This window comes from Oryctolagus cuniculus, chromosome 21, assembly GCF_051225735.1.
Source record: "Oryctolagus cuniculus isolate XC-2025 breed Fujian yellow rabbit chromosome 21, ASM5122573v1, whole genome shotgun sequence".
Taxonomy (NCBI): domain Eukaryota; kingdom Metazoa; phylum Chordata; class Mammalia; order Lagomorpha; family Leporidae; genus Oryctolagus; species Oryctolagus cuniculus.
Genome location: NC_142887.1, coordinates 33888585 through 33913146, shown reverse-complemented (window position 1 = coordinate 33913146; position 24562 = coordinate 33888585). Strand labels below are relative to the sequence as shown.

The following is a 24562-nucleotide window of genomic DNA, read 5'->3' as shown; positions in this document are numbered from 1 at the left end:
GCTGTTGGGTTAGTCTGTCTTTTATCTAAGGGAAGTTGTCAGCCACTTCACGTATCAACAAAGTTAAATGTTGCCTTGATAGTTTTGACATTTGGGCTTGGGACCATTGTACTTACCACCATGGGCAAGCTCATGGTCAAAGCAAACTCTGGCTTGTTTTGACAGACTTAACTGTGTACTGGAAAATAACGTTGTCCAGGACAATAATTTGGGGTAATTTTGGATGTTTTAATGTTGCTTGCAGAGTTCTCGCTATAAATGAGAGTCAATAGAGCACTTTGAGTTGGGGAGTGGCAAGAACCAATTTGAGTTTGAAAAAGAGTTCTCTGCTTACTAGTGTGAAAACTCCTTGATGGCCAGAGAGTTCAAGTGAGGAAGATACTGAAGTGTGTGTTTGGAGGTGCTAGAGGGCTGTGGCCTCCCTCAGACAATGACAGGGGACATGGATCCCATGTAAAGATGCCATGGTCCCAGGCTAACTTGGAATGCAGAGGCTGAAGTTACTGGGGGTGAGAGCAGCAGTGGGGCCTAAGGGTGCAGTGAAGGACCTAAGCAGCTGTGTCCTGTGCAAGGCCTTCAGCAGTAACAAGGAGGTGGAGAGTTAGATGGAGCTGGGAGGGGCAGGAGAGGGGTCCCTGGCCCAGGGGGCTGCGACATGGCCTCTCCCACTCTGCCTTTCTCCAGTGCCTTCCATGACCAATGCAGATGTCTTGATCTCAGTCTTCAGATCATGACTGGTTGGTACTGAACAGTACAGGTGTCTCATGGACAGTTCCTCAGAAGGCATGGAGATGAGGGAAAAGGCTGTGCACTGCTGAGTTCCTGGTTGACTCAGCCTCACACCCAGTGCCTTTTTTGTTTCAAAAGCAGAGCTAGGGAGAGAGGTGTGAGACTGGAACAGCTTGCACTGGGACAGGCTGAAGCCAGGAGCCTAGGCCTCTGAGTCTTCCACCTGGGAGGCAGAAGCCCCAGTCGTTGAGCCATCTTCTGCTGCCTTCCCAGGTTTGTTAGCAGGAGTTGTATTTTAATTGGAGCAGCCTGGATGCAACCCAGTGGAAGCTCCTATCACAAGGAGCAGCTTAACCCATGGCACCAGAACTCCACATACCTACTTCGCACCTCAGCGGTTTGGATTTCCTAGGGGTTTTGGTTCCCTGGCTCAGGTAGTTGCTGAGTCCCATTCTTAGCTGTGTTACCTGGACTGGACCACAAGCGTGGGTGTTCTGAGATGCACAGGTGAAGGTGAGAAGTGCCAGGTTGGCAATCAGGGATTTGAGAGTTAGATTGAATCTCCTGGTTGAGGGCTGATGAAACCATAGCAGGCTGTTAAGGTCCTGTGATAATTTGGCCATCGACCAATATTCCAGGGCAGGAGGCAGGAGCATGTCCCTGACATTGGCATGTGAGCCTATTTGGTCAATGGTAACCCTCCATGGTTGGAATGATTAGAGGGGAAAAACTGCACTTTATATAATGTGAATGGGTACTACTTGGAGTTCATTGAAGCTTTTGCCTTGCTTTAATTTGATATGAGTGACAGAGAAAGAGATGGAGGCACAGAGCTCCCATCTACTGCTTCATCCCCGAATGACACCTAAATGCCTGCTGTGGACAGGGAACACAAGTGAGGGCCTGGGAACTCAATCCAGATTTCCCGTGGGGTGGCAGGACCCCAGCTACTTGGGCCATCACTGCTGCTTTCCAGGGTTGCATAGGCAGGAAGCTGGCATAAGTATTCAGAGCAGGGGTTAAATCCAGACTTGACCACTAAGCCATTCACATAACCCTGGCTCCATATTTGCTGAGTAATGCAGAATATATGACATTACACATTTTCCTTCTGAAAACTGTCATGGTCAGAATCCTCCCAAAAGGAGGAGGAGATGAGAAGCTCAGGGGTGGTGGTTTGTTTCTTAAAAAATGTACACAAAAACACATGCACAGAAAAAGAGAGACAGAGAGAGAGAGAGAGAGAGAAATATGAAGAACTTCTGACTGCTGCTTCACTTCCCAAATACAGAGGTGGGGCTGGGCATGACTGAAGCCAGAAACTCCATCCTGTGCTCTCACATGAGTGTCAGGAACCCAAGCACTGGGGTCATCACTGGGGCCCCCTAGGATACAAGTGTGCAGGAAGCTGGATCAGAAGCAACAGTGGGACTCTGTCTCAGGAACTCCATATGGAATGGGGGTGTCCCAAGCAGATGGCAAACCAGTTCTGCCTCAACAGGTACTTCAGATGCGACTTGGGTTTGATGAGATTGACATCCTGAGGAGTCCATGCCAGCTATTTAGGGATGCACCTGTACTGGCATGTATGTGGGAATAGGTATTTCCTAGAGATTTCCAGGTGATGCAGCTCAGTTGGGGGTTTGATTTGTGTGAGAGAGAGCAAGAAGGAGGAAGATAGCATTCGAGGTGGTAGCAACAGGGTTTTGCCGGTGTGTGGGACGTGGGCCATAGGAAGGAAGATCTGTGTCTGGCTATCTCCTTCTCTTTGTGCTGCTCTCTCTACAAGTAAAATGAAAATAAGTCTTTAAAATCTTCATTAGCTCTTATTTTAGAAAAGATAGCCCTGTTCCTGGAGCTTTAACCTCTGAAGTGTGTCAACACTGTGACCCCAGGAATTGCCCTATTACAGTCTGTGTTTCCTACCTACGTTTGAGCTCCAGCATAGGGCTGTGCTCAGTTAAGCTGGGATTCTCTGCCTCTGCCAATCAAGGCAATTTCTGGAGGTGTGTTTTGCCAGTGACCTCACTTTTCTGTGGGATGCAAGATGAGTTGGTGAATTCAGGTGTTAAGTTTTGTCTTGTGGTGTGGTTGGGAGTGACTTTTGATACACTTTTACATCTTTTAGCTCACATGTACAATCAATCCTTCTTTAAAAAATGGGACTGTAACTTAGCTTGTTTCTCATGAAAATAGTCTCTTCCCTTCCCCTTTTCAGATCAGAATGGAAGAGATGGAGTGAGGACTTCCCCCCATGTTGGCAATCAGATCACCCAGGAATAAGTGACATCCTAGAATTACTGTTGTCCTTGGTTATTGTGGAGTGATGTGTTTTCTTCCTCTATTCTTCCTAGCCTGTGAGTGTTGATGCTGGGTGCATGCTCTCTGCTTGAGATGTCAGTGTAGGAGATTTCCCTAAAAGATAAAGTGTGCATGTGTGGAGTGTAGATTGCTGGTGTGTGCAAGGTGTGATCCAGCCGACCACAGCTCAGAGAGGAAGTGAGAAGTGGCTGCTGCCACAGCAAGGTTGAAACTTCCTGTCTCTTCCTGTCCTGAGCTCACTAGATCTTGGGCCCCATTCCTAAAGTTCAGCCACAGATTTTCTTTTTTTTCTTAAAGATTTTATTTACATGAATGCCTGATTCCACAGGGAGAAAGGAGAGGCAGAGAGATAGAGATAGAGATAGAGAGAGCGAGAGAGCGCGAGAGAGAAGTCATATATTTGCTGGTTCACTCTCCAATTGGCCGGAATGGCCAGTGCTGCATTGATCCAAAGTCAGGAGCCAGGAGCTTCTTCCCACTCTCCCACATGGGTGCAGGGGCCTGTGGACTTGGGCCATCTTTTACTGCTTTCCCAGGCCATAGCAGAGAGCTGGATCAGATGTGGAGCAGCTGGGCTTCAACCTGGCCCATAAGCTTGCCAGCACTGCAGGCCATGGCTTCACCCACTACACCACAGTGCCAGCACCTCAGCCACAGCTTTTCTGCTCAGGAGGCAGTCATTATGGCCATTGACTCACTCTGGTCTCCAGCCCCTGTTACTTGCACCATAGGAACATTTTCCCCTAGGATCTGACCTCCTGTCAGCACTCACACAAGCCAGCATTTCTCCCACTGGACCTAGAGAGCACAGACACGAAAGAAAAAGAAAGAATATGGTGTTTAATATTAAATAAGTGAACGTTATCTTGTGGGGAGCCAGTTGGAGGCCATGAAAGGAGCTGGCCAGGGGCAGAGTTGTGCTTGTCCTGGAGGGGAGGGAGGAAGGGTCACGCGGGAGGATCTATATCCATAGGTGCTGAGAAACTGGGTATGAAGATGCAAGGAAAGGTGGGAAGAACAGTCACAAAACTGCCCCTGGGAACAGCAGGAGGGAGACAGAGGGCAGGAGGTGCAGTTGACATTTCTGTTGTCCGTGATGGAACAGAGCAGGGTGAAGTGTCCATGGCATCCTTCTGTGGGGAGCATAGGGACTTGACTGTCCCTATTCTGGGCTCATAGAGTGGTGATTTTTGCTTTTCTCATGCCCCGTGGAGGAGTGTATGGGGGTGTGGTGTCCCTGGCCACCTCCAGTGCAGGAGCACAGGGTAGTACGGAGTCCAGAGCTTCCTTCCATGGGGAAGCATATGGGGTGTGGCGTCCATTGGCACCTCATGTGGGAGAGCATAGGGTGGTGTGGTGTCCATGGGCTCCTCCTGAGGGAGAGAGTAGGGGAGTGTGGTGCCCATGACCTCCTCACGTGTTGGATCATAGGGTGGTGTGGTGTCATGGCTTCACTTGTTCGGGGAGCATAGGAGGATAATTTGTCTGTATCTCTCTCAGTTCAGGGAAATATGGGGGTGATGTGTCCATTGCTACCCCCCACTGGGGAAGATGGGGGAGAGATGTCCATGGCTTCCTCCTGTGGAGTATCGGGGGTACAGTGTCCATATCCTGGATGATGGGATGATGTACTTTGCAGGCTTGCTTCCTCTGCCTCCCATGGCTGGTTGGTCTTTAGGAGCAAGAGTGCTTGGAACAGGTGCTGCAGAAGGGAAAAGGCCAGAAGGCTGTGTACTGCTGTGTACCTGGACGACCTCAGCCTTACCTCCCAAAGTGCTTTTGCTTTCCGTTACAAATGTATTTTGTGTGAAAGGTCGAGTTGGGAAGTGAGAAAAAAAGCAAGCTTCCATCTGCTGATTTCACCGTGAAATGGCCACCACAGCTGGCATAGTCACTTACAGACAGGGCCCTGGAACTTCATCAGAGTCTTCCAAAGGTCCAAGTCCTTGAGCCATGTTCTGCTGCCCTCCCAGGTACAGTGGCAGGCTGCTGGGCTGGAAGTGCAGCAGCTGGGACTCAACCCAGCACTCAAATGGGATGCTGGTGTTGCAGGCAGTGGCTGAACCTGCTGCACCACAGCACTGCGCACACATATGCCCGCCACACACCGACCACCACCCCAGTGCTTTCAGATTTCCATGATGATCAGGTGACCTGGCTCAGGAGGTGGTGGCATCCTGTTCTTGGCAGTGCTCCCTGTGCTGGAGGACATGCCATGTCTGAGGCCCACAGACAGAGTAAAGCAGTGCCAAAATGCCACTCAGTTTGCTCAGGATCAAAAAGGACTGTCTGACGCAGGGTTTGTAATACCTATGATACTTTGGCCATCTTCCAATTGGCCCATGGCTTGAGGCAGCAGTGTGACCCCAATGTGGGCATGGGATCCCTTTTGGTTAGTGGTCAACCCCCATTGCTGCGATCAGGTGAGGGGGGCAAAATTTACTTCCCAAAGTGTTTCTTAAACAGCGAGATTCTCTCTACAACAGTAGATGTCCCAAACAGCTTTCAGCCACTGTCCCTCAGAAGTGCTAAGGCCAAAATGCTGCATCTGTGGAACCTCGGTAGTGGCACATCTGCAGATGACATGGGAGGAAGTGGTACTGGCAAAGGCTGCCGCCGGTCCCCTCCAGACTCTTGTGTCTCCCCAGTTTCTAGCTGAGGGCAGAGGGTATGTGGATGGAGCACCATGAGGTGTTGGTAGTGTGGGGGCCCCCTCAATGCTTTTCCAGGGCCTCAGCTCTCAGGTGCTGTGCTGGACTCGTTTCCCATTCCCCACCCTGCAGGTGAGTGATTGCTGAGGAGCAATCTCCTGACGAGCGGGTCCTGCAGGAGGTGGCAGCATTGGTGTCACCCTGTGTGTATCCTCCTTCCCTTGTCCTGGAAACACTGAGCAGAGCACCCTCAGAGCAGAAATGCAGGTGCCCGTCAGAGCCTGTGGGGCTGGCAGCTTGGACTGAGGCCAGGCAGGCTGGAAGACACATCCTGACCACATGATTGAGATCCCATTCCTGCCAGTTCTCAGGGAGGAAGCCAACATGGATTTCCACAAAGACCTATTTGTGAATCTTGTCACTGCTCCATTCCCATCATCTAGATCCCGAGGTGATCCATCTCCCCGGCCCCTTTTTAAAGATTTTTTTTATTTGAATGGCAAAATTAGAGAGAATGATCCTCCATCAGCTGATTCCCTGCCCAGATGGCCACAACACTCAGAGCAGGTCAGGAGAAAGTGAGGAGCTTCCCCTGGCTCTCCCACTATTACAGTGGCCCAGGGACTTGAGCCATCCTCTGCTGCTGTCCCAGGCACATTAGCAGGGAGCTGGATCAGAAGTAGAGCATGTGGGACTGGAACTGGCACCCATATGGCATGAAAGTGCCGCATGGTGGGAAATTGCACATTGCTCCTTGACAGCAGCCCCAATCCAGCTTTTCTTGAGTGTCTGTGTGTTTCAGTTGTTCCGGGAATAGTACTGTGGGTCCTGTTGCTTTCCCTGTCTAATTAGAGTTCCTTCTCTCCGGTTCAGCAGAGTAATGAAACTTTACAGCCACACTGATTCTTTGACCCATGCTCTGTTTTGATTGTCCCCCTCTGTGTGACCTTTGTATAAATGGAGCACCACCCTGTGAGTCTGTGCTTTCTGTTTTGGGTTCTACAGACACTGTTTAGAGAATTTATGGGGGGAAACACAGCCAGCAGTGATATACTTCATGTGTCTCCTGCTCTTCATTAGTCCTGATGTCCCAGAATTCCCTGGACAAGATTTCACTTCAGCCAGAAGAATTCCATCCACTTGGTGCCGTTTTGATAGCAAGTGGTCTTCTGATGACTGCTCTTAGTATTCCTTCATCTCCACCATCCTAGTTTTTCTGCATAGAAGGCTTGGAACTTACATGGTATGTTTTTCCCTGGAGAATCCTGGGGCGGTCTTATCTTTCCAAACGCGGTGAACAGGGTTCTAGTATCCTGTGGTGTTTGTGTTTTCTGATGAGAAGTCATCCCTGCTCATGTGGGTATGCACATGCCATTGGCTCTGATTTCAAGAGTTCTCTTTTTCTCTTCTTGTGGATTGTTCACATGTCCCTGAGATGCTTCTGAGTCCTTGGATCTGTATTCCTAAAAGGGTGATGTTCCTGGCCATTCTGTTCCTTTTAATATTTTGTACTTCACCACCCTCCTACCCCCTCCAGGCTCCTATGAGTTAGGGCTCTTGCTATGGTTCACACGTCTCTGAGGCTCTATTCATTTAGGTTCAAGCTTCTTCCCTTTCTCATTGTTCTTCAACTTGTACCTTTCTGTTGATTGGCATATAACTTGATATTTTCACTTTTTCCTGCACTCTGGACTTGATTCCATCTGTTACATTTTCAGTAGATGAAGGAACCACTGAGCTAAGGCCAGCCCAGACATCCATTACCTTTTGATATGAATGATGTACGTTCAGGCCCAACGTTTCCAGCTTGTGTTTTTCATGTATTTCTTCCTCTGCTGAGAACTTCTTAGCTATAATTTGAAGAGTATTTGTCTTTCTGGGTTTAGTGATGGTTAGAGGAGATGGAGTCTCTGATCATTCCTGTATGAAGGCAGTTTCAGAGCTAAGCTGTGTAGACTCTGTTTGTCCCCTTAGCTCTCTGATTTGCACAGTTCTCCTGACCTTCGTACATGTTCTTCTCAGTGGTGTTTATTCCCCATGCTGTTGTGCAGTTCCACAGACAAGAATACCCATGAGGGGAAATAGTATGTGAAAGGGATACTAGAGATTTTCCTCTCATTCCTTGGAGAACACCATCTTTCTGGTTCTTTTGTGCAGAAATATAGTAATTTTCAAGGTTATCCCTTAGCAGAGACATTAGCATAGCTTTGTCAGTGAAAAGTGAGGAACTACACAAATGGGTATAACCCTCTTCTTAACACCATTTCTCATTTTTTGGAGAGATACAGGGATTCACCCATGGTTTTCCTTTTCGGAGTTACTTCAACTCCGCCTGCATTTGAGGAACCTGGGAGAAAGTGAGGAGAGCAACCTAGCCAGACTCCCATCAGGCTGTTGTTGAGATTTGCACTTAATCCAATCTGCCTCTCAGTGTGGCCTTCTAAGAGTGTTGAAGAATGTGTCCTCTGCTCAGATTTCACTTTCATCTGTGTGAGTGATAGGTTATATGGAGCTCTCCATCTTGTCCCATCCAAGTGTTCCAGCTACTTTCACACATATTTACATTTCCTGCAGGACAAGATTTCCTCCTCTGAAAGGAGGAGGATGATTCACTGTGTCCATGCACCACCATTTGTTTATTCCTTCATCCGTCAGTGGATGCCGAACTTGTTTCCATGTCTCAGTTGGTAGGGATAGTGCTGCAGAAAACATGGCAGCATATAGATGTTTCCATCCCAGTTTCAATTCTTCTTGCGATTCGTCCAGAATCGGGATGCTGGGTTGTTCTCAGTGAAATAAGGCAGTCAAAGGAGGACCAGTCCTCTGTGATTCTACTTAGATGCACAGGTGGTATTCCAGCTGCCAATCTCATAGAAACAGAAGAGGGATCTTGCTCTGAGCTGGGGATGGACATGGAGATTTGGTGTTCACCAGAAATAGAGTTTCAGATACACAGGAAGTGAATGTCCTAAATATTTGCTCCAGAGTTTATATCTTTTTTGACCATGTTGTCTCGGTGGTGGATGTCTTGTCAAATTTTCTTCCCACAAATGAAGAAGTCATGCCATTCCTGGTGATCAGAGAGTGATGATAGCATTTAATTGCAGGAGTGGTGCAATCAAATATCAAGCTGTATGATCAGGTGATTTCCAGAATATAAAAACTAGTATTATCTAATAATTAAGGAATGAATACATGTCTAATAAAATTTGCCATTTTCAATCAGTGAACTTGTAAGTGCACCCAAGAGAAAGTTTCTATGGTTATTGCTATTTTTATGTGACTATACACAGAAAAAAAGTGTACTAATGCTTTTCCGACCTGAAGTTCTCATGGAAAGAATTCACTCCTTCATGGTGCCATGCATAAGAGGAGTGCAGGCACTCTACAGGGTGCCTGGAAACAGAAGGCACTCAGCAGAAGTGCACTGTTGGGAGCAGGCCTGTAGCCGAGAGTCCCACATTGGAATACCTGAGTTCCCTTCCAGGCTGCAGCTGCTGACTCCAGCGTCCTGCTGATGCAGTCCCAGGGAGGCAGTGGTGATGGCTGATTAATTGCCTGCCACCCACACAGGAGAGCTGGATTAAGTTCCCAGGTCCTGGCTTCACCCGGCAGAGTCACTGTGGGCATTTAGGAAGAAACCAGTGGATGGGAGTTCTGTCTACCTGTCTCTCTGTATCTCTCCATAATACTTTTTTTCTATGAGAAGCATCGGGGAACCTCCTCCTGCCACTTCCTGTTGCCTCACCTCCTGACTGGGGAACAGCTCAGCCCATATCCCCCAGAAGTATCTGGAACAACACAGGGCTTCCTGAGGGTCCCAGAGGGAAATCTTCCACAACAGATTCTTGCAATGTGAGGAGTGCTCTCAAGAAGAAGCTGTGGGGATTGGAAGTGGTTGGGGCAAGAGTGTGACAGGTGACCCAAAAGTGTAAACTGTCTTCAAGCTGTAGCACACCCAGGTGGTTATAGAGTATAAGTTATTTGGCTTGGGTGTTCTATAATCAGGGCCTGTTCATCATAAGAGTAAATGTTAATTTGTAACTGGCCCATTTCTGGCTTCTTTTTTGTAACTTTTATTTAGCAAATATAAATTTCCAAAGTACAGCTTATGGATTACAATGGCTTCTCCCCACCCCCCTTAACTTCTCCTGCCCGCAACCCTCCCAACTCCTACTCCCTCTTCCATTCCATTTACATCAAGATTCATTTTCAACTATCTTTATATACAGAAGATCAATTTAGTATATATTAAGTAACAATTTCAACAGTTGGCATCCACACAGAAACACAAAGTGTAAACTACTGTTTGAGTACTAGTTATAGCATGAATTCACATTGAACCACACATGAAGGACAGAGATCCTACATGAGGAGTAAGTGCACAGTGACTCTTGTTGTTGCCTTAACAAATTGACACTCTTGTTTATGGCATCAGTAATCTCCCTAGGCTCTTGTCATGAGTTGCCAAGGCTTTGGAAGCCTTTTGAGTTGGCCGACTTCTATCTTACTTAGACAAGGTCATAGTCAAAGTGGAAGTTCACTCTTCCCTTCATAGAAAGGTACCTCCTTCTTTGATGGCCCGTTCTTTCTACTGGGATCTCACTCACAGAGATCTTTCATTTAGGTCCTTTATTTTGCCAGAGTGTCTTGGCTTTCCATACCTAAAATACTCTCATGGGCTCTTCAGCCAGATCCGAATGCCTTAAGGGCTAATCCTGAGGCCAGAGTGCTGTTTAGGACATCTGCCATTCTATGAGTCTGCTGTGTATCCCACTTCCCATGTTGGATCGTTCTCTTCCCTTTTTTATTCTATCAGTTAGTATTAGGAGACACTAGTCTTGTTTATGTGATCCCTTTGACTCTTAGACCTATCAGTGTGATCAATTGTGAACTGAAATTGATCACTTGGACTAGTGAGATGGCATTGGTACATTCCACCTTGACGGGATGGAATTGGAATTCCCTGGCACTTTTTTTTAAAATTTATTAAATGAATATAAATTTCCAAAGTACGGCTTATGGATTACAATGGCTTCCCCCCCATATCATCTCTCCCACCCGCATCCCTCCCCTTTCCCACTCCCTCTCCCCTTCCATTCACATGAGGATTCATTTTCGATTCTCTTTATATACAGAAGATCAGTTTAGCATACATTAAGTAAAGATTTCAACAGTTTGCTCCCACACAAACATAAAGTGAAAAATAATAGATGATTTTTTAAATGATGAAGAAATCAGATCAGACCTATTGTCATGTTTAATCCCAGTGAGAGTCAAGTTGGGAGTTGATAATTTCTTCTTTTTTTTTTTTTTTACAGAAGATCAGTTTAGTATACATTAAGTAAAGATTTCAACAGTTTGCACCCCCATAGGAACACAAAGCGAAATATACTGTTTGAGTACTCATTATAGCATTAAGTCTCAATGTACAGCACATTAAGGACAGAGATCCTACATGAGGAGTAAGTGCACAGTGACTCCTGTTGTTGACTTTACAAATTGACACTCCTGTCTATGGCATCAGTAATCTCCCTATGCTCCAGTCATGAGTTTCCAAGGCTATGGAAGCCTTTTGAGTTCTCTGACTCTTATCTTGTTTAGACAAGGTCATAGTCAAAGTGGAGGTTCTCTCCTCCCTTCAGAGAAAGGTACCTCCTTCTTTGAAGACCTGTTCTTTCCACTGGGATCTCACTCACAGAGATCTTTCGTTTTTGTTTTTTTTTTTTTGCCAGAGTATCTTGTCTTTCCATGCCTGAAATACTCTCATGGGCTTTTCAGCCAGATCAGAATGCCTTTAGGGCTGATTCTGAGGCCAGAGTGCTGTTTAGGACATCTGCCATTCTATGAGTCTGCTGTGTATCTTGCTTCCCATGTTGGATCACTCTCCCCTTTATTTATTCTATCAGTTAGCATTAGCAGGTACTAGATTTGTTTATGTGCTTCCTTTGACTCTTAGTCCTTTCATTATGATCAATTGTGAACTGAAATTGATCACTTGGAATAGTGAGATGGCATTGGTACATGCCACCTTGATGGGATTAAATTGGAGTCCCCTGGTATGTTTCTAACTCTACCATTTGGGGCAAGTCAGCTTGAGCATGTCCCAAATTGTACATCTCTTCCCTCTCTTATTCCCACTCTTATGTTTAACAGGGATCACATTTCAGTTAAATTTCAACACTTAAGAATAACTGTGTATTAATTACAGAATTAAACCAGTCATATTAAGTAGAACAGACAAAAAACTACTAAGAGGGATAATGTATTAAGTTGTTCATTAACAGTCAGGGCTATGCGGATCAAGTGACCATTTCTCATAGTGTCCATTTCACTTCAACAGGTTTCCTTTTTGGTGTTCAGTCAGTTGTCACCAATCAGGGAGAACATATGGTATTTGTCCCTTTGGGACTGGCTTACTTCACTCAGCATGATGTGTTCCAGATTCCTCCATTTTGTTGCAAATGACTGGATTTCATTGTTTCTTACTGCGGTATAGTATTCTAAAGAGTACATATCCCATAATTTCTTTATCCAGTCTACCATTGATGGGCATTTAGGTTGGTTCCAGGTCTTGGCTATTGTGAATTGAGCTGCAATAAACATTAGGGTGCAGACCACTTTTTTGTTTGCCAATTTAAATTCCTTTGGGTAAATTCCAAGGAGTGGGATGGCTGGGTCGAACGGTAGGGTTATCTTCAGGTTTCTGAGGAATCTCCAGACTGACTTCCATAGTGGCTTAACCAGTTTGCATTCCCACCAACAGTGTTATATCTTCTTGTTGTATTGATCGCTTAATCATATATATAGTGCCCCTCTTTGTCTCTCTTAACAGTTTTTGTGGTAAAGTTTATTTTGTCTGATATTAAGATGGCTACGCCTGCTCTTTTTTCATTTCTGTTGGCATGGTATATCTTTTTCCAGCCTTTCACTTTCAGTCTGTATGGATCTTTGTTGGAAAGATGTGTTTCTTGTAAGCAGCAAATAGATGGGTTTTGTTCCTTAACCCAATCAGCCAATCTGTGTCTTTTAACTGGACAGTTCAGGCCATTAACGTTCAATGTGACTAATGAAAAGTGGTAACTTTGCCCTGCCATTTGCCAAAGATAAGTTCTAATATATGCTTTGAATTCCCTGTGATCTTTTGCTGTGAGGTTTCCTTCCTTTATCTTCTTTCATATTGATGACCGTGTTTCTGTGTTTCTGTGTGTAACACATCTTTAAGCATCTGTTGCAGGGCTGGACGAGTGGCGACCAATTCTTTCAATTTCTGTTTGCTATGAAAAGTCTTTATTTCACCTTCATTCACAAATGATAGCTTTGCAGGATATAATATTCTGGGCTGGCAGTTGTTCTCTCTTAGTACTAGGGCTATGTCTCGCCATTCCCTCCTAGCTTGTAGGGTTTCTGATGAGAAGTCTGCTGTGAGTCTGATTGGAGATCCTCTGAGAGTAATCTGTCTTTTCTCTCTTGCACATTTTAGGATCTTTTCTTTATGTTTCACTGTGGAGAGTTTAATTACAATGTGTCGTGGTGAGGATCTTTTGGTCGTGTTTATTAGGGGTTCTGTGAGCTTCCTGTACTAGGATTTCTCTGTCCTTCTCCAAACCTGGGAAATTTTCTGCTAATACCTCACTAAAAAGGCCTTCTAATGCTTTCTCTCTTTCCATGCCTTCAGGAACTCCTAGAACCTGAATGTTGGTTTTTTTAATTGTATCCTGAAGATTCCTGACAATATGTTTTAGATTTCTGATTTCCTCTTCTTTTCTTTGGTGTGACTGTATCCTTTCCTGTTCTCTGTCTTCTAAGTCTGATATTCTCTCTTCTGCTTCACCCATTCTGTTTTTAAGGCTCTCTATTGTGTTTTTCATTTGATCTATTGAATTCTTCACTTCATTATGATTTCTCGTCACTATCACAGTTTCCTGTTGTACTAGTTGTTTCGTTTCATTTTGATTCCTCCTTAATATTTCATTTTCATGAGAGAGATTTTCTACCTTGTCCATTAAGGATTTCTGTAGTTCAAGAATTTGTTTTTGAGAACTTCTTAATGTTCTTATCAATTTTTTGAGATCTGCTTCTTGCATTTCTTCTATCTCATCATCTTCATAATCTTGAATTGGGGTGTCTTTTTCATTTGAGGGCGTCATGGTGACTTCCTTGTTTTTATTACCTCAGTTTTTGCGTTTGTTATTTGGCATATTGGAGATATTTGGTTTCTTCACTGTGGTGTTTTTTCTTGTTATACTATGACTCTAGATTAAGTGGACTGTTTTTGATGGAGCCTTAAGGCTTGAGATGGGTGTGGGCTGAGAGCTCTGTTTGGTGTGCCAAAGGTAACACTCCCAGGTTAGGCGTGGTAAATCTCTCTCTCTCTCTCTTTCTTTTTTTGATTCAAAAGGGAAGTAATTCCGCACAGCTGAACGAAGTTGGAGGTAGTTAGCAGGCAAATGATATACCCACAGGAGCCAGAGATCGGAAGCTCTTTCCCAAGGACCACACAGGGAATCTGTTCGGCCCTCAGAGTGGGCTCAAATTCTCCTTCAGTCTCCCACTGGGTTGCCAAAGTTATGGAATTGTAGCATCTCTGGAGAGTGCTCACGTGAATTCCGTGAGTTCTCTCCCCCACCGTCTCTTTTTTCACAGTCTCAGTTCAGTAGCACCACAAATTTACTAGGTCCTAATCTCCTGTTAATTCGCCCCGCCCAGAGTCAGGTTTTTCTGCTAGGCTCTGGGCCGGTGCAGACCTGAGGTCGCTCTGCTTATGATGTATGTCCAAGATGGCGCCTACTCTTTGTCTTCCTCGCCCTTGAGAGGTGAGCGGAGAGAGGGAAACCCGTGTCCGTACCAGTCACCTTTTTTTTCTCTCTCTCTCTCTTCCAGTTAGCCTGGTGAGCTTTTCCCCCCCCTGGGGGTCGTTCCCTCTAGTCTCCTCTCTCCGCTTGCCTGCCGGTGTCTCGGGCTATTGAGGTTCGGCTCACCTCGCGTTCCAGTGCTGGTGTGTTGAGTCTGCTGCTGGTGTCCCGAACTGTGGGCTCAAACGCTCTCCACACAGGTCCACTGTGAATCACGCGTTCCAGAAGAGTTTCTTCTGCTGTTTCCTCCCCTACTCTTCCTTGAACCTGCAGTATCTCCACTTTTATTAAACTATCTCTCCCCGGATTATCAGTGTGCTCCCTTCCTATTCCGCCATCTTGCCTCCTCTCCCTGGCACTTTTATAACTCTACCATTTGTGGCAAGTCAGCTTGAGCATGTCCCAAATTGTACCTCTCCTCCCTCTCTTATTCCCACTCTTATATTTAACAGAGATCACTTTTCAGTTAAATTAAAATACCTAAGAATTATTGTGTGTTGATTACAGAGTTCAACCAATAGTGTTAAGTAGAACAAAAAAGTACTAAAAGGGATAAAGTATTAAGTCGTACATCAACAGTCAGGACAAGGGCTGCTCATGTCATTCTTTCTTGAAGTGCCCATTTCATTTCAAAAGGTTTCCTTCTTGTTGCTCAGTAGTTGTTACTGATCAGGGAGAACATAAGATATTTGTACATCTAGGTCTGGCTTAATTTACTCAGCATGATGGTTTCCAGATTCCTCCATTTTGTTGCAAATGACCAGATTTCATTGTTTTTGACTGTTGTATAGTATTCTGTAGAGTACATGTCCCATAATTTCTTTATCCAGTCTACTATTGATTGGCATTTGAGTTGGTTCCAGGTCATAGCTATTGGGAATTAAGCTGCAATAAACATTAAGGTGCAGACTGCTTTTTTTGCCATTTTAATTTCCTTTGGGTAAATTCCAGGGAGTGGTATGGCTGGGTTGAATGGTAAGGTTATATTCAGGTTTCTGAGGAATCTCCAGACTGACTTTCATAGTGGCTTAACCAGTTTGCACTCCCACCAACAGTGGGTTAGTGTCCCTTTTTCCTCACATCCTCACCAGCATCTGTTGTTGCTAGATTTCTGTATGTGAGCCAATCGAACCGGGGTGAAGTGAAACCTAATTGTGGTTTTGATTTGCATGTCCCTGATGGCTAGTGATCCTGAACATTTTTTCATGTGCCTGTTGGCCATTTGGCCATTGGTATTTCCTCCTTTGCAAAATGTCTATTGAGGTCCTTGGCCCATCTCTTAAGTGGGTTGTTGGTTTTGTTTTTGTGGAGTTTCTTGATCTCTTTGTAGATTCTGGTTATTAACCCTTTATCTGTTGCATAGTTTGCAAATATTTTTCCCATTCTGTCGGTTGCCTCTTCACTCTCCTGACTGTTTCTTTTGCAGTACAGAAACTTCTCAATTTATGCAATCCCACATGTTTATTTTGGCTTTGACTGACTGTGCTTCCAGGGTCTTTTCCAAGCATCTTCGGTCTTTGCCTGTTTCTATATCTCGGAGGTTTTCTCCAATGTTCTCTAATAATTTGATGGTGTTGGGTCATAGATTTAGGTCTTTAATCCATTTTGTGTGTATTTTTGTGTAAGGTGAAAGGTACGGGTCTTGCTTCATGCTTCTGCACATGAATGCAGCGTTTCTAGATCCTTGAGATGCATTGAAAGCTCATTTATTTGGTGCCTTTCCATTTTCTAGATGTAGGCACCTATTGCTATAAACTTTCCTCTTAACACTGCTTTTGCTGTATCCCATACGTTTTGATATGTTGTGTTGTTATCCTCATTTACTGCCAGAAATTATTTGATTTCTTTTTTGATTTCTTCTATGACCCAGTGTTCATTCAGGAGCATGTTTTTCAATCTCCATGTGGTTGCATATGCGCTAGGGATTCTTGAATTGCTAATTTCCAACTTCATTCCACTGTGGTCTGAGAACTGCATCATATGATTGTAATTCTTTTGTATTTACTGATACTTGCTTTATGGCCTAGTATGTGGTCAGTTCTAGAGTAGGTTCCAGGTACTGCTGAGAAGAATGTCAATTCTTTAAGTGTAGGATGAAAAGTTCTGTAGATATCTGTTAGATCCATTTGGGCTATAGTGTTGTTTAAATCTACTGTTTCCTTGTTGATCTTCTGTCTGGTTGATCTGTCTGTTTCTGAGAGTGGAGTATTGAAGTCCCCCAGTACTATTGTATTGGAGTCTAAGTCTCCCTTGAAGTCCCTTAACATATCTTTTAAATAAACCAGTGCCCTGTAGTTAGGTGCATATACATTTATAATCGTTACATCTTCCTGTTGAATTGATCCCTTAAGCATTATATAGTGCCCCTCTTTGTCTCTCTTAACAGTTTTTGTGGTAAAGTTTATGTTGTCTGATATTAAGATGACTACGCCTGCTCTTTTTTCATTTCTGTTGGCATGGTATATCTTTTTCCAGCCTTTCACTTTCAGTCTGCCTGCATGTTTGTTGGAAAGATGTGTTTCTTGTAAGCAGCAAATAGATGGGTTTTGTTCCTTAACCCATTCAGCCAATCTGTGTCTTCTAACTGGAGAGTTGAGGCAATTAACGTTCAATGTGACTATTGATAAGTAGTAACTTTGCCCTGCCATTTTCCCAAAGATATTTTCTAATATATGCTTTGAACTTCGTGTGATCTTTTACTCTGGTTTTCTTCCTTCTTTCATATTGATGACTGCGATTCTGAGTTTCTGTGTGTAATACATCTTTAAGTAACTTTTGTAGGGCTGGAACAGTGGCGACCAATTCTTTCAATTTCTGTTTGCTATGAAAAGTCTTTATTTCACCTTCATTCACAAATGAGAGTTTTGCAGGATATAATATTCTGGGCTGGCAGTTTTTCTCTCTTAGTACTAGGGCTATGTCTCGCCATTCCCTCCTAGCCTGTAGTGTTTCTGATGAGAAGTCTGCTGTGGATCTGATTGGAGATCCTCTGAGAGTAATCTGATACTACCCTATTGCACATTTTAAAATCTTTTCTTTATGTTTCACTGTGGTGAGTTTAATTACGTGTCGTGGTGAGGATCTCTTTTGGTCATGTTTTCTAGGGGTTCTATGAGCTTCCTGTACTAAGATGTCTCTGTCCTTCTCCAAACCCAGGAAGTTCTCTGCTAGTATCTCAATAAAAAGGCCTTCTAATGCTTTCTCTCTTTCCATGCCTTCAGGAACTCCTAGAACTCAAATGTTGGGTTTTATTTAATAGTACCCTGTAGATTCCCAACAATATTTTTTAGATTTCTAATTTCCTCTTCTTTTCTTTGGTTTGGCTGTATGTTTTCCTGTGCTCTGTCTTCTAAGTCTGATATTCCCTCTTCTGCATCACTGACTCTGTTTTTAAGGCTCTCTAATGTGTTTTTCATTTGATCTATTGAATTCTTCATTTCATTTCAATTTCTCTTCACTATCACAATTTCCTGTTCTACTAGTTCTTGCATTTCATTTTGATTCCTGCTTAAGATTTCCTTTTCACAAGAGAGATTTTCTATCCTGTCCGGTAAGGATTTCTGCAGTTCAAGACTTTGTTTTTGAAAACTTCTACATGTTCTTATCATAATTTTTTTGAAATCCATATCTTGCATTTCTGCTATCTCATCATCTTCATAATCTTGTATTGGGGTGTCTTGTTCATTTGGGGGTGTCATAATGTCTTCCTTGTTGTTGTTTCCTTGGTTTCTGCATTTGTTGCTTGGCTTTGTGGAGATATTCATTGGTTTCTTCTTTCCTCGCTGTGGAATTTTTTTCTCATTCTACTATGACTCTATTAAATGGACTGTCTGCTATTTGATGGATCCTTAGAGGCTTCTGATGGGTGTGGCCAGAGAGCTCTGTTTGGTTCTTCAGGGTTAAGGGTGTGTCAAATGTGACACACCCAGGTTAGGCATAATACATCTCTCTCTCTCTCTCTCTCTCTCTCTCTCTCTCTCTCTGATTCAGAAGGGAAGTAATTCTACACAGCTTCCTTTTCAGTACAGGTGCATAGATTCTATGGCTAGGGTTCTGAGCCATGGGCACCGGTGCCCTCCACATAGGTCCCCATGAACCAGTAGTTCCAGAAGAGTTTCCTCTGCTGTTTCTTCCCTAACTCTTCCTTGAACCTGCAGTATCTCCACTTTTATTAAACTGTCTTTTCCCAGACTATCGATGTGCTCCCTTCCTATTCTGCCATCTTGCCCTCCTCCCATTTCTGGCTTCTGTACCTCTGCTTGCTTGATAATGGCCAAGGCCACCAGACTATGGTTTCTCCTGTCTTGTCCTGGATGCAACCACAAGATCACACAGGTGGCACCAAGGTCAATGGCACCATGTTTGACCCTGACTTGGAACAATCAAATAATTAAATCATTACATTTTTCAATAAGGTTACAAAGAAACTGGCTGATTGGCTAAGTGCTTCTCCCTTCTGTATGTCTGAGTCTTGCTTGCACAATTCTGCACATGTAATTAAATGACTGATAAAAAGTAGGTTTTGCCTTTACAAACTCTCTGCACCTGCAACTCTCTGCTGGCTTCTCGAGACTTGCTCTGAGAGGGCAGTCACCAGCTGGACACTAAATATTCCTAATTTGACCTCAAAAGTCTCACTGTGTTTTTAATCTCTACACCCCAAAACTAAAGAAGCTCAGGTATGGATGTGGTTGTAGCTGTAGCTCTCCAGGGCCTGATGTCACAAAGGGAATGAAGTGCCCCTGGCACCAAGTGACACTTTCTTGGGGCTGGGAGTCCACACACATCCCTGGTCACTATCAGTTTATGTTGCTTTGGGCAAGCAGATGGAGATCCACTCAGCATCTCCAATAGCCAGGTCAGTTCTCTTAGGCCAGGTGGGTCTGTGAATCTTTGGCTGCTGTGCTGTGTTCCCTGTGTACTGCTAAGTGTGCCAGCCATGGAGAGAACCCCAGGGAGGCTCAAGAGCATCCACATTTCAGTCATTTCCACATTCCCTCACACTGACAGTTTGGTTTGTAATCCCTGGGATTAGTGATGGATGACTGGGTTTCATGGAGAATTGAAATAGTAAATCCTGACAACTTCAAGTCAACACAGAATTGACTCTGCAGCATGGGCCTTCCCCAGCATCATTCATTCTCCATTTGAATCAACTATTGGGTTGATCCTTGCAAGCTCACAACCCCGATGGACACATCACTTTGTTTCTCCAATGTGTTAGCCTTGAGGTGGTCGAGGAGAGTGTTCAGTTATACATAAGTCATCCCACAGAGCAGCTAGGGCAGGGACAGGCATGGAGAAGCACTGACTGAAGAAACATTAGTTGGGAACAGGAAACATGTCAGCTGGTTGGAGATATAACAGGAGCTTCAACTATGTTACTTTTGCACATGAATTGTTTCACATTTAAAGGATGGATAAAAAAGCCAACAATATTTTTTGTCACAACCACCACAAATGGAGTTAAGTATTGTAGAATCTCTCTGAGGTTGATATTATTATTATGACCATGTCACATGTGAGGAAATAAATCAGGTGGCAAGGAGAGACCTCTAGTGATCTGATTTTCAGGCTTGACCAAGGGGGCTTTCGTCAAGAATGGAAGGGCCCTGTGTTTTGTATTTCCTCACTTGTGCAGAATGGTGCACAAAAGAGACTTTGTCTAGTAGTGGTGGGAGGGCTGAAGGAGTCAAGGACAGAATTTGGGGAGTCAAAAATATAGGGTTGAACCATTTGGGAATTAGAGTGTTTATATTGGCAGTAGGTCTTACTCTTCCACAGACTTGGGAAGTAATGCTTACATCAGTGGTGCTTAGGAAATAGCAGCTATTTTCTTCAGGATTCAGGTTTACTTAGTTTTAACCTCACAGTCATCCTAACACAGGTTCCATTAACATTTCCACACCACAGGCAGGGAACTGAACAACAGAGCAGCTGAGGAACATCCTCAGGTACACGCAACATTGTCATCAGGCATCAGGCAGCTGTCCCCATTCTCTGGTTCAGTGCCTGATGCTGACTTTCTCCATCATCTCATGGAAATACAGCAACCGTTCTCTTATTTCACGGCACACCCAACTGCGAGAACTTACTCATTCCTGCTCTGACCCAGGTGGCTCCTCCAGGCAGCCCACAGTAAAGAGATCCATGATTGGGCCTGGGAAGAAATCATTTCTTATTTTGCCAAGAAGATGGCAACACCATTCTTGAGTGAATGCATTTCCTTTCCTCTTCCTACAGGAATACGAAGAACAGCAACAAAAAGACAACTCATTTGTCCCTCAACAGCCTTTTGTTCATTTGTTCCAGGACCACACCCATAGCACCAGCAGTAACCAAAACACACAGGTATTCAAGTCCCTTCTATAAAGTGCCCATGGGATTGGAAATAACTATGCACATCTTGCATGTGACTTAAGCCATCCCTGTGCCAATAAATCATTACAAATTGTACTGCCTAATACAATGTAAAGGCACTGAAAAGGAATATGTAGTTTAAGGAATAATGACAAGAAAGACCTCTACATGTTCTGTATAGATACAACTGTTTCTGAATATTTTCCAAGGTTATTGAATATGCCAATTGGGGCACATGTCTTTGGAGGTCACTGAGTTAAAAGATCCACATGGGGATTGATCTTTGAGGCGGAAAACTCATCACTGGCCCCATAGTCACCGAGCAGCACCAGAGTGGGCTCTGACAGGAGACCAGGATTAAGCTTCCAGTATCACCTCCTATGACCTTTTACCACTGAAGTCACTGTGAGAACTGAATTGTTAAGGTGACTCAGGAGTGATGACTGTGGTCTGTATTCAGCCTACCATCTTCAGAGACATACTGTACAGACATCTTAATTCATGTTCTTTTTACCAAAATAGAATTCTCACGTGATAAATTGACACATTTAGAGTGTATAGTATAGAGGCTGGCATAGTGGCATAAGAGGTTCAGCCACCACCTGCAATGTAGGCATCCCATATGGGTGCTGATTCTAGTCCTGCTGCTCCACTTCTGATCCAGCTCCATGCCAATGCTTCTGGGGAAACAGTGGGAGATGGCCCATGTGCTTGGTCTCCTGCCAGCCACATGAAAGATCTGGAGGAAGCTCCTGGCTTGTGGTTTCAGGCTGGCCCAGTCCTGGCTCTTACAGTCATCTGAGGGGACTGAACCAGTGGATAGATCTCCCTATCATTCTCCCCCTCTCTCTGTCACTCTGCCTTTCAAGTATATAAATCTTTAAAAATAAACAAAGCATACTGTTCACTGGGTTTTGGTATATTCAGGGTTTCCTGTCTTGTCATTTCAGTACTTTTCTCATCATCTCAAAGGGAAACACCATACTCCTTGCCAGAGAACCTCATTCTCTCCACCTGCCTTGCCTTGGTAACCCTTATCTACCTCCTGTCTCTGTGGATTTATTTTCACTTCTGGCCATTTCATGGAGATAGAGTGTCACTTTTATGTCTGTTTTCTTTCAATAAGCAAAATATATCCAAGGTTCATCCATATTGTAGCATATATCCACACCTGATCCTTTTATGGCTGAGTAATATCTACGGTGTGAATGCAACATATTAATACTTTTCATTTATCACATACTGGGTAAATGGGTAACTTACACATTTGGCTACTATGTATACTGACACTCTGAACTTTTCTGAGGAAGTGTCAAACTTTTAAGGGAGGGGCCGGCACCGTGGCTCACTTGGTTAATCTTCCAACCTGTGGTGCCGGCATACAATATGGGCACCGGTTCTATTCCTGGCTGCTCCTCTTCCAGTCCAGCTCTCTGCTGTGGCCCAGGAAGGCAGTGGAGGATGGCTCAAGTGCTTGGGCCTCTGCACCTGTGTGGGAGACCAGGAAGAATAACCTGACTCCTGGCTTTGGATAGGCACAGTTCCGGCTGCATTGGCCATTTAGAGAGATCACCAATGAAAGGAAGACCTTTCTCTCTGTCTCTCTCTTAAATTCTGTAACTCTACCTGTCAAATAAATAAAACAAATTAAAAAAAACTTGTATGGGATTTTTAGAATAAAGTGTGAAGTTTAAATCCCACAACATTATGAGCAGTACTTCTTAAAAAAGGATTACAGCCATACCAGTGTTCATCTTCTCAGAGATACTTTGTGCATGACAATTCATTCTGGAGGCCCTTGCATGTCTTTGTCTTTGCCTTCCAACTTACTAGGATGTGAATTTCTACTAGTGCAGTTCATTGAACTCCATGTATATTTTTGCATCCTATGATGTGTCAGCGATAGAGGCATGAGAGATATTCCAGCTGCTGATTGACTCCTCTGAAGTACTTTCTACAACTGTAAGATCACAGCTGGGAACTGGGTTCCCAATCCAAGTTTTCCCCATGTGTGGAATGAGCCCAACGACTTGGACCCTCACTGCTGCCTCCCAATATTCATAGGAGCAGGAAGCTGGAAACAGGAGACAGAGCTAGGGAATCAAATTGAACCATTTCTTTGTTGGATATTGATGTCCTGTTTGCTTTATGACTAGGCCAAACACCCATGCGTATTTTGATTATTCTTGTTCAAAATGTTTAGGCAATTTGGGGACACAATTCATATATTCTTGCTGCCCCTGTCTCTCTCATATCCCTGTCTCTCTGGACTCTTTATGCATATGTGTTATGCTTGATGGTGTCCCACAGGTCTGTGAAACTATTGTTTGCTTATTATTATTCACTGGACTGGGCCATCTGCAGGGTCTGATCCACAGGTTTGGTGTTTCTTTTGCCTGTTCAAAGGCCTATTGTATGAGGAGTTTGTCCTCCAACGTTTAAGCCTTAGGGCTCAATGCCTGTGTAGGAGTCTTTCTGTGGAAATAAGGTGTTCACAGGTAGAGTCAGGGATGATGAGCTCATCCTGTGTCAGAGTGGGCCCTGATCCATTGCTGTTGTCCTTCCATTCCAGGCGAATGTGGATGTGGAAGGAAGAAGACTCTGATGGCACAGGCAGAGGCTGGGAAGTTTCAACTGCAAAGCAACAACCCAAGGGTGGAGGCAAGTGCCAGAAACTAGAAACAGGCCGTGGAGGACCGTACGCTGGAGCCTTCAGATAGAGCAGGGAGCAGCAGGCCTCTGACATCAGGCCCTGCCCTCCAGAACTGTGAGCAACCTTCCTGCTTTAAAGCCAGGCAGATGGCAGTAAGGAGCTATGGTGACTCGAGGAAGCTGGTACAGGCCCCTGCAGGGGGGTCTCAGTTGTTCTTTTGAATTCCAGAAACTCGAGTCACTCCTCTCATAAGATGTATTCCCTTACTGTTATTTCCTATCCTGTGAAATACTTCTGTTGATGTTTGTAGTGCTTAACACATAGATTCCTTCACTAATTTGAGTATAGTGTGAACGCCGAGTGCTCTGGGCCTAGTGAGTTCCATGTCTGTACTTCCTCAGAGGTAGTGTCAGCTGGCTCCATGTCTGTACTTCCTCAGAGGTAGTGTCAGCTGGCTGCAGTTTTTCTTGGTGATTCTGCTTGTGTTGGGAGATCCTGATCCTGAGCACTCCCAGGGTCAGTGCTTCCTGTGGAGGAGGCCCCCCTGGACTCAGAACAAGTTGTGACAACAAGAGTGACATTTGCCAGACAAGGTCCCAGAGTCTGATTGCCTAGGGTGTTCATTGGTGCCTTCTTCCCAGTACATGGGTAGATTCTAGTACCCCAGGAGGAGCAAGAGGTTTGTGTATGTGAGAAGTCCAGCACCTCGAGCCTCTCTCATCAGAGAAGGGTGCACCTGTGCATTTCTAGATTCCCAGGAGTGTGCCAGAGCTTCCTGAATCCCCTACAGACAATCATGACTTAGCTCTGCTGCAATATTGTTGGGTTAGTTTGTCCTTTATCTAAGGGAGTTGTCAACTACTTAGAGTATCCACAAAGTTAAGCAGTGGCTGTGATAGTTTTGAGAGTTTTGCTGGGGACCATTGTTTTTTTTTAACTTTTATTTAATGAATATGAATTTCCAAAGTACGACTTATGGATTACAATGGCTT

The 24562-nt window shown here is 44.4% G+C and overlaps 1 long non-coding RNA gene across 1 annotated transcript in view; it reads left to right on the top strand.

Annotated features, from left to right (window-relative positions):
* LOC149119916 (uncharacterized) overlaps window positions 1–23705 on the top strand; it is a 76162-nt gene extending 52457 nt beyond the window's left edge. Inside the window, exon 3 of the long non-coding RNA XR_016227043.1 lies at window positions 23490–23705. This is a non-coding gene — a long non-coding RNA (uncharacterized LOC149119916). The remainder of the gene's footprint in view (window positions 1–23489) is intronic.
* Window positions 23706–24562: the final 857 nt, after the last annotated feature.